General features: G+C 37.5%; 1 pseudogene; it reads left to right on the top strand.

Moving 5' to 3' along the window:
• The first annotated feature begins 6377 nt into the window (after positions 1–6377).
• Positions 6378–7841, top strand: LOC122144174 (annotated as a pseudogene).
• Positions 7842–9386: the final 1545 nt, after the last annotated feature.

The following is a 9386-nucleotide window of genomic DNA, read 5'->3' as shown; positions in this document are numbered from 1 at the left end:
GTTATGTTATGAAAATCTGAATTTCTGATTTTTTTTTTTTTTTTAGTGGGGTGGGGTTGAATCGAAAATCTCGCCTAGGGCACCAACAGAGCCTGGGCCGGCCCTGCATATCACCCTGAGATTCTTACCTTCTGTCATCAGTTTTGCTACTGAATGTTCACACATGGATAAATGTGTGCTGTTTGAGTTTTTTGGTGCTTGAGTTAATTATATTGTGTGCTTGTGTTTTCTGAATGAGAACATGGTTAAACCTGTGAAAAATGATGGCCTTTGTGTTTTGTATTTTTGGTAAAGGTTCTTGTGCCTCTCTCATCTCCCGGCCAAGGGATGCTTTCTTTTTATCCTGCTATCCTGCCTTACATGCTATATTATGCTATGCTTAGCTGGATTTTTAAAGACAAACCCCCCCAGCTGCATGCTGAAAAAACTCATTTAAAGACATTTTTAAAGAAGTGAAGTACTGCAGAGGAAGGATGCATTTTATACATTGTACTTGTGTGCTTTTGCAGTTTGCAGAAATAAAGCTACTGAGAACATTGTGAAGGGATTGACTTGAGAAAACGGTAAGAAGCTCTCTCTTTAGTGCCATATCCATATGTTCTATAGCAGCCAATGTATAGTTTGTTTAGAAATGCTAAATGCTAATGTAATTTTATTTTATTTTTTCTGTGCAGATTTGTGGAACACATTTAAAATGCAGATCATCTCAACTTGTACAATCCTCTTATTTGGATATTAAATATAAGCAGTACAGGTATACATCTGCATTGTGATGTTTTAATTTTTTTTATTTAACCCCAGGCCATTTATTCAATATGTTAAAAAAGTAGATTATTAAAAAATGCTTAAAAAAGTGTTGTTTTTATTAAAGGCTGGCGTAAACAAATGACTGGAAATATCACCTTTCATCTACTCAGGCACGCAGTTGCAGTGATTATGTGTGGTGCCTCATTTCCTATGTACCCCCTTCATTTATCTAGATGAAGCAAAAACCTAGTAATGTTCTTAGGAATGAGTGTAATAAAAAGGTAAATGTGGTGGAAAATATTCAACTTACAGATATGTGATTGTGAAGAAAAAGGTGAATGGGACTAAAGAAAAGAAACAGTAAATCAGGGCGGTTAAAATGCTTGAACCTGTTCTGACCAAAAAACAACTGCAGCATAGTTCTTAACTGAAGTGATAAAAAGAATATATGCTCAGACTGGAGGAGTCTGGTCGAAACACATATAACCTCGCAGTAGAATCACCATCAGGTAGCAACACTTATGTTTGGCAATGTTAAAGCAGGTCCTGCGTTTTTGTGTGAGTCTGATGTTCTCTTTCTGATTATCTGTTGTATTCCAGAGCTCACCTGCATACTTCTGCTGTTATAATGATTTCATAATGTCAATTTCTTGAAGGTACAATATACGAATTTATTTGTATGATGGTCTGTACTCAAAAAGAATAACTCAGTTATTTAGACTGTGTTAAATGTTGGCAATGTATAACTTTGTTGTGTGCCTCTATTTATAGATGAGCCTAAGAAATGGAGTTCTCTTCTCAGAAAGAAGGACGAATCGACATGTTCAGCTCTACTTGCCTGAATCTCCTCCTGAAATAACATGGTGGATCAGGAGCAAGAGAAGGAAAGCATCACGGATCTAAAAAGGATAACATCATTCTGTCCAACTCAAAAAGCCTTTACCTCTCAATGTTGCTGACCTTAACTCCCAGCCTCTGACCTGCACAATGCCACTGTAACATGTGAAGTGAGCTACGAGGAAGCAAAAACTCTATCGAGTACAAGTAGGACCCTTTCCGAAGTCATGTGTGTGTGAGTACAAACTACTACTACTAGACCATTACTAAACTAGCAAAATTTCAGAAATACACAAAATAAATGTTCCAGGGTTTTAGAAAGGCCTGCATCTTCTATCTCTTGTAAGATTTTCTGTAGAGTCATTCTCTGGGATATGCAAAAAGTAGAATTAAACGAAAAGTTACAATTTTCTTGTGCTACCACATACAATGTAGTGTCCAAAAACAATGAACATCTTAACAATAAAATGAAAATGTGTACATGTGTCATGCAGTTGTTGAAATAGTGAATGCTACACACACACATCTTTGCAGGGGCAGGCCTAAAGGCTAAACATGTGTGTTTACCTGATGCTAATATCAAATTCATTGCATGCTAGGTGATATAAATAAACGTGAAAATGAACAGTCCTGGAAGTGCAAAACATGACCACGGAATGACACCCACAACACAACTACAGGTAATCAACGAGACTTCACATACTGCAGACACTGGTGTTGTTTATCTTCAGTGCGATTATGATTTAGCCAATAGGAGACATTTTCCTTGTCAGACATCTTTGCAGGTTCTTGAACAGCATTGCTTTCAACCAATCATATCATAGCTTGTAGGTTTAGGGACATGGTTCTGTTTCGGCCCAGCGGCTGGGCATTGTTCGAGGACATAGAACACAAGTTGCCTAATCAGGCTATCCCTTTTTTTTTTGGTTTAAGCACAATTTAGGGTTAGATATTGGCTTAAATGGTTGTTTCCAAGACAAAAGAGTTGAGGACAACATGTGTCCTACTTGGACAAATCTGATGCTCCATCTTTCTGAACAACAATTATTTTCTATATACTTTTTATGAGATATTGCTAACAATTCTGTGTCGCAGAATTTCCGGGAGTATAAAGATTTCTTTAAGAATCTGACCGTCTCAGCGATACTCACATTTGTGGTGTGAGGAATGGTGTGTTTCGCGGCTCATCTTCGCAATGGTTTTTGTGTTTGTTGGGTGTCCTTGCCACAGGTGAGTATCATTTTACTTCCTCCTTCTCCTAAATAGTGCCTAAAACTTCGTCACCACACCATGTTTGCCCTTATAATTTAGAGAGTTTAAAATGTTTGGCTTCATGTCTCATCAGCTTGAAAATCCCTTTGTTTTCTTAACAGAGGCTGGCATGCAATTATAACTGGGGGCGAATCCGGACACTGAAGTCAATTTGGAGGTAAAACAGAGTCAAAAGCATTACTGATATGAATACAGGAACCAATAGGTGTATAATGAGTATAATGTTCACATTTTGTAAAGTTTAACTATCGTTTTTAATTTCTTACACTCTCATCACGGAAGCATCTTGCGCTGTTTGGCATCAAGAATGTCACTACTCTGGAGGATTGCATTGCTTTAATCCATCTTTTTATGAAACACTAAATTGCATCATTGTTTTACTCAACCTACCATTCGGCAGACAACGTTTGATTTTTTTTTTTTGTTTCTCAAAAGCCATTTGCCAATAAAATAGTTTGATATAACTTTATATTTTATGAGCCATGTCCGCACAAAAGATTTAACAATCAATGATGGGGCTCACAATTATGTATATGCGATCAATTTAAAGTAAAAGCATATGTAGATGGCCTTAAAACAAAATATTTCAAAATTACACTTGACAGGGCTTCTCTAATGGCGTCTCCGCCATAAGTACCTGTCAAAAGAAGAAAGATATATTTTGTATGTATCAGATGGAGTTCAGACAGGCGTAGCTCAGACCTGGAACCAATGAGCAAACACCTCTTCATGGACAGCTTAATGGAGGAACCCAAAACTACGGCTGAACCGACAGACAGGGCAGAAGGTAAACTGAAGCCAGTCAGGGATGGAAAACCGAAGCCTGGAGAGGTCAACTACGCCCTGGCATCGACTACTCTCCCTTCTAAAGGACCGCCGCGCCTGAGGAGCAAGAGACGGAACCTACAGACACAGACTACACGCTGAGATCAAGAGGGACAGGAGAGGAGATGGGAAGGAAAGGGAAGTCCTTCCAGGATGGAGATGACCAAGCCTGAAAACACCCCAGCCAGATGGATGGAGAGGAGGAACTTTATTCCAACTCACAGGAGCTGAAAAGTTAAGGAACTACAGTCTTAACTCACACCCAACAAAATTACAATTTTAAGATAATGTTTATATATTAAGTTCAGTTGCTTAAGAAGTATAGAATGTATTATTTTTGAGCTTTTATGTGTCTAACTTAATAGTTTTGCATAAAAATTTCATTAGATATTCCCAACATCTGGTTATTGTTTTAAATGTGTGAAAATATTAATTTCCCATTTTCTTTTCAGTTGTTTGTTTTTTTTTTTTTTTTTTTTTTTGGTCTGTGTTTTTGTGGTATAAGGTTTCTAATATGCTTTAAAAGTTCGGCCTTCCTGCAACCGCTGCAAATATTTTTATGTAAACTAAATAAAGTTTCAGATAGTTACCTTCCTCGCTTCATTGCCTTTATTGGTACAAAAGTCGTGCAGATTCATAATGAATTCACGCAGTTAAATTGTTTACGTGTTGTACAGAGTTATTATTTGTCAACATACGAGTGATATGGCTAGTTGAACGATTGGGTGAGCAATCAATGATAGTATTTCCATGCTTCTTTCGAACAAGCACGTCAGCTAGGGAAGTGAAATCTGTTTTTTGGTTTGCAACTGAGGGCAAGTCACGTATGGGGTGATACGGGGTCATGGGTTCACAGAGTGCCAACATGGCTCGCTTGTAAACAGGGGATGTAATCCCAAACCTGAATGACGGAGAAAGAGGTGATTAGCACGTCGACAAGGCAAGATAACTAACTGTGAAGGACACAAGCGACAACAAACAGGGACCCGCATGGAATAAAGGTCAGGCAAACAGGTCAAAAATATATAAGGATAAGAGAGCATATGTAGATCAATAAGGCAATGCAGTGCCAGGAACTCACAACTTTTAACGAGGTCAACAGGCGCTGTTCAGGTAGACATTGTTTGTTCCGGGGCTTACTCCATTTGGGGTTGCATGTTGGGTCTAACGCTGAGAAAGTATTCACATCTTGATTTGATGTAAAGAGGAAATGGTGTAGTTTTTGAATATTAAAGAGATTCTCGAAATCTGTAATCATCACACCAGCTCATTGGCTCCCTGAGTTGCCGTGTGAGTGAGCGAGAGGAGGCCATTAAGAGGGACAGGATTGAATGGTCCAACACACGATGAGGCAGGCGAATGCGCTAAATACCGGTGAAGATGTCATGGCTTTGGTGGGTCTTGGGCATAGTTGTTTGATAGGTTCAGCCGCATTTGGTGTCGTAGTCCAGCCAACACTGGCGGTCAGTCCTGATCGTGAACGAGGTATGTGGGGTTTGAGAAGTGAGGTACACGGCGAAAACGCATCTTCAAGGAGCTGTTATTTATAATACTTGTACTCAAATTATTGGCATACTTCTACTATATATTAACTAAGTGGAGGTTCAGGTTTGGTGGACTTTTGATGGAAAGAAATGTTAGTTTGTAACTATCTTCACTTTAGTTTGCTTATATTTTAGTAGCATTATGCTTGACATGGCTGCTTTTGAAAGTCAAAATTATTTCGTTGCTCTAAACCTGGATTTTGCCTGCAAACATGTAATGTTTAAATGCAAACATTATGACCGGATAAACATTGTCTACTTGTAGAGTTACTAAGATTTGTATTGTCAGTAAATAACTTAATTTATGTCAAATAAATTGTTGTTCTTGATGTTAAATGTGAAAAACTTAAATAAAATAGTAAATTAATTTTTAATTATTGTAAAACAAATCAACTAAAAAATGAATTTAGTACTTTATTCATTATTTCAAAAAAAAAAAAAAAAAAAAACCTACAATAAAAAAAAAAAAAAGGGAGCGTAAGATTTTAAATGTTTTTGCAAAAAAGTGGTTTAGTCTCTCATATTTATTATATCAAAAATTACAGTATAAAAAGACTGTAACTATTCTTACAATTTCAAATTTACTCTTTTTCTATATTGACGGTGGATAGTTTTAAAATGTGCATGTATTGCTGAGTGACTAAAGGCGGAGGTTTCAGCAGCCTGGAGTCCAGGGGTCTTACTGGACAGAATCACCATACTCTTCATAAATCATTATGAATATCTGATTGCTGCTCAAAGAAACATTGGTTGTGTATTACAATGTGAAACGTTTTTGTGCAGGAGACCTTGAATAGTTTCTTTGGTAGAACAGTGATACATTGTTGTGCATATCATGATTTTTGTGAAGTGTGGAAATTCAAAAGAACAGCATTGTATGTGAAAGTAACACTTTTGGTACTTGCATAGCGAATGTTCTTTATTGTGCACTATGTTGATAAATTGGTGACTGCATCTTTGCTAAATAAACGTGTATAACATCTTACAGACTGGTCCGAATGATCTGCCACGGACATCACCCGCAACTCGGTGCTTGCAAGCACGGTATGCGTGTTCCTTTGCATTTGTAGATAAGTTATCCCCCTACAAGACATAGGCTGGGATGTAATTTGAGGAATAGCTTAACCTTACTTTAAAACACTAAAGGAGTCCATGGTGGATGAAACGGAACAACGTTTCGGATATAGAGAGATTCATGGGAGGAACATGCTTATCAGCAGAATCAACATTGCGATCATTGAGAACAGAAATGCAGAAAAAGAAGCCACTTTATAAACTCACTTCGAGGACTGAGCCAAGAAGATGAAACGCAGCCGTGCCCATCATCCGCTGCCCAGAATCTAGTCGTATTCCGAATCCAAAGCATCCTGACTTTACGCTGGGATCTGCCATCCATCTCTAGCAATGCTTCTTTTGAGGCTGAGGATTATGTCGAACTTTCAAAGGGATTATGAGATACAACTCCATCATTATCACATTCACAGAGGAAGCCTAGTGTTAACAGTGCCTGGTGGTGTGGAGGGAAGTGAAGGTCACTGCAGAAAGAGACAGTTTACTTCATCTTACTATCATCTATGAAGGATACTGAGAAAACATTGGAGGTGAAAGAAGACAGCAAGCTTAGAAGTGCTCAAGGCAGAGAGAGTGTTCCTCTGCCAAGGTGTTTCTGGTACAACCTTCAGCTTTGGAGAAGCTGGACTTTCTGAAGTTTTTAGAAGTCATGCGAGGTGACCTTCCAGAGATCAGATCGCATGCTCTTCTTCTAGCACTTCCTACATTCTCCAGTTCCTTGGTCACTCAGAAGAAAGATGCCTTTAAGGCACTGGTGTGGGCCGTTGCCTCATTATCCGGTGGCATTTCTGCCATTCCCGTACCTTTGGTGGCCTCCATGGTGGACGCTACGGTGGCCATACGGATTCTGAACAAGGCTCAGATCTCACTTTGCCTGGATGACGAGTCTCTGCAGCGGCTGGCGAGGCAGCGGGGTCTCGACCCAGCCAGGCTGAAGGCCCTGCGGACCTGTGCTCTCTCTGTGGAGGTCAGCAAGAGTGAAGTTAAAAGACGACTCGCGGAAGCCGAGAAAGACACCAGCACTGCAACCACCAGACTTGTGGAACTAGCCATGCCGAGACACGCCAGATCCGTTAGCCGATCTTTCACCGTTATGCTGCAGGCACTCAACACTGCTATTGATGATATGGGTTCTGATGCTGAAAAGGTGGTTGCTATGGTAACAGGAGAGGGACAGTAGATTGAGCAGTATCAATACACATACTTACATCATGCCCTGTACATTCAACTTGGTCTGATACCTAAATGGGCTATAGCTATAGCATTTAAACTATAAGCAATATATTAATTTAAAAAAGAATAACACTCTTCATTTTCATCATTTAGTTGATTAATATGCCTTATAATATTAGATTTCAGTGCAGTTCATTTTTAATAGTTTACTATTATAAATGCCCATCAGAGATGCAAATTCATGACCCCCAGTTTTTTTAAATATCAGTTTCAAATGTGGATTTTCAGTCAGTTTTAGCATGAAGATATAGGGAAAATCTCACCATAGAATGTTTTTTTTTTATTTTCTTTTAAGGCCACATTCACATTATTATTATTATATTATTATATTATTATTATTAGTATCAGAGATAGCTTAAAATACGCATAAAATGTTCTGTAGTAATATACTATTATACTGTCAATAAAATCCCCCATCAGATCTAAAATGACATTATGTTTGTTTCAAAGAGTCTATTTTTGTCTAAAGGTCCAAGTTTTGCATCTCTGGAATGTGTAAAAAGTCTGTATAAGTTGTTTACCATGAAGAATGTTGTTTAGACTTAGGCAATGGTTATCACTTCTGCTATTTAAAAAATATATAGATAGAATTGTGTTTGTTCTGTTTCCTTTTTCTTTTTCTGTTTCAATGTCCCTTACATGGTCATAACCACATTACCTGGACTTTTATGTAGGCTTTAATTTCCTTCTTACACTGCACTGCTTTTTACAAAGCAGGCAGAGTTCAATGCCATTGCACACAAACCGCTTACATCTGAATTACAGTAAGCATACAGGAAAAAGAAAGACAGGCCACAATACATTGGATTAGTTCTTTTGGTTTTTAGCCACCAACCACTAAACATCCAAAAGGCAGATTTAACAAAATACTATTATACTGTGCAATAAAAATCCCCCATCAGATCTACAAATGACATATTTTGGTTTCAAAAAGTCTATTTTTGTCTATAGGTCACAAGTTTGCATCTCTGTATATGTGTAAAAAGTCTGTATAGAGTTGATTTACCATGAGAATGTTGTTTAGACTTAAGGGCAATGGTACACTTCTGCTATTTAAAAATATATATATAAATTGTGATTTGTTCTGTTTCCTTTTCTTGTTCTGTTTCAATGTCTTACATGGTCATAACCACATGTAACTGGACTGTATTTAGCCTTTAATTTCATTCTTACACTGCACAGCTTTTTACAAAGCAGGCATAAGTTCAATTCCACGTGCAACATCAAACCGCTTACATCTAAATTACAGTAAGCATACAGGAAAAAGAAAGACACAGGCCACAATACATTGGATTATTTCTTTTGGTTTTAGCCACAAACCACTAACACATCCAAAAGGCCAGATTTAACAATGCTTTAGTTCTAGCAAGAAACAGTCATTTTCTGAGCCTTATCATCACAATACTGATTTGAATCTACACTGAATATTGAATATGAAATGCCCCACAAAGTCAAAAGTGCATAGGCTACCATGAGTGAAGTATTTCAGCAAAAGTTGTGCAACCTCTGTGTAACTTATCATCATAAGAATAAATTAGCTATAATCTGTTTAACTTGCAGTCAGAATGCAGGTGCAAAGAATGTCAAATAAAAAGGCGAGGGGACTCCTATTTAAACCATTTTGTTTTTCTTCTATTTTTGTGGCCTTTTCTAGCAATATAAATCTTTGCTATCACTTCTTAACAATTCAACAAATCCTTGCTGAATAAAAGTTTTAATTTCTTAAAAAAAAGAATAAAAATTTACTGACTCCAAACTTTTGAACTGTAGTGTATGTTGTTAGAAAAGATTTCTATTTTAAATAAATGCTCTTCTTTTTTACTTTTCATTCATCGAAGAATCCTGAAAAAAAAAAAA

Source organism: Cyprinus carpio, unplaced genomic scaffold (assembly GCF_018340385.1).
Source record: "Cyprinus carpio isolate SPL01 unplaced genomic scaffold, ASM1834038v1 S000006613, whole genome shotgun sequence".
Taxonomy (NCBI): Eukaryota; Metazoa; Chordata; class Actinopteri; order Cypriniformes; family Cyprinidae; genus Cyprinus; species Cyprinus carpio.
The sequence above is the reverse complement of the archived record's forward strand: the minus strand, read 5'-3'. Positions and strand labels throughout refer to the sequence as shown.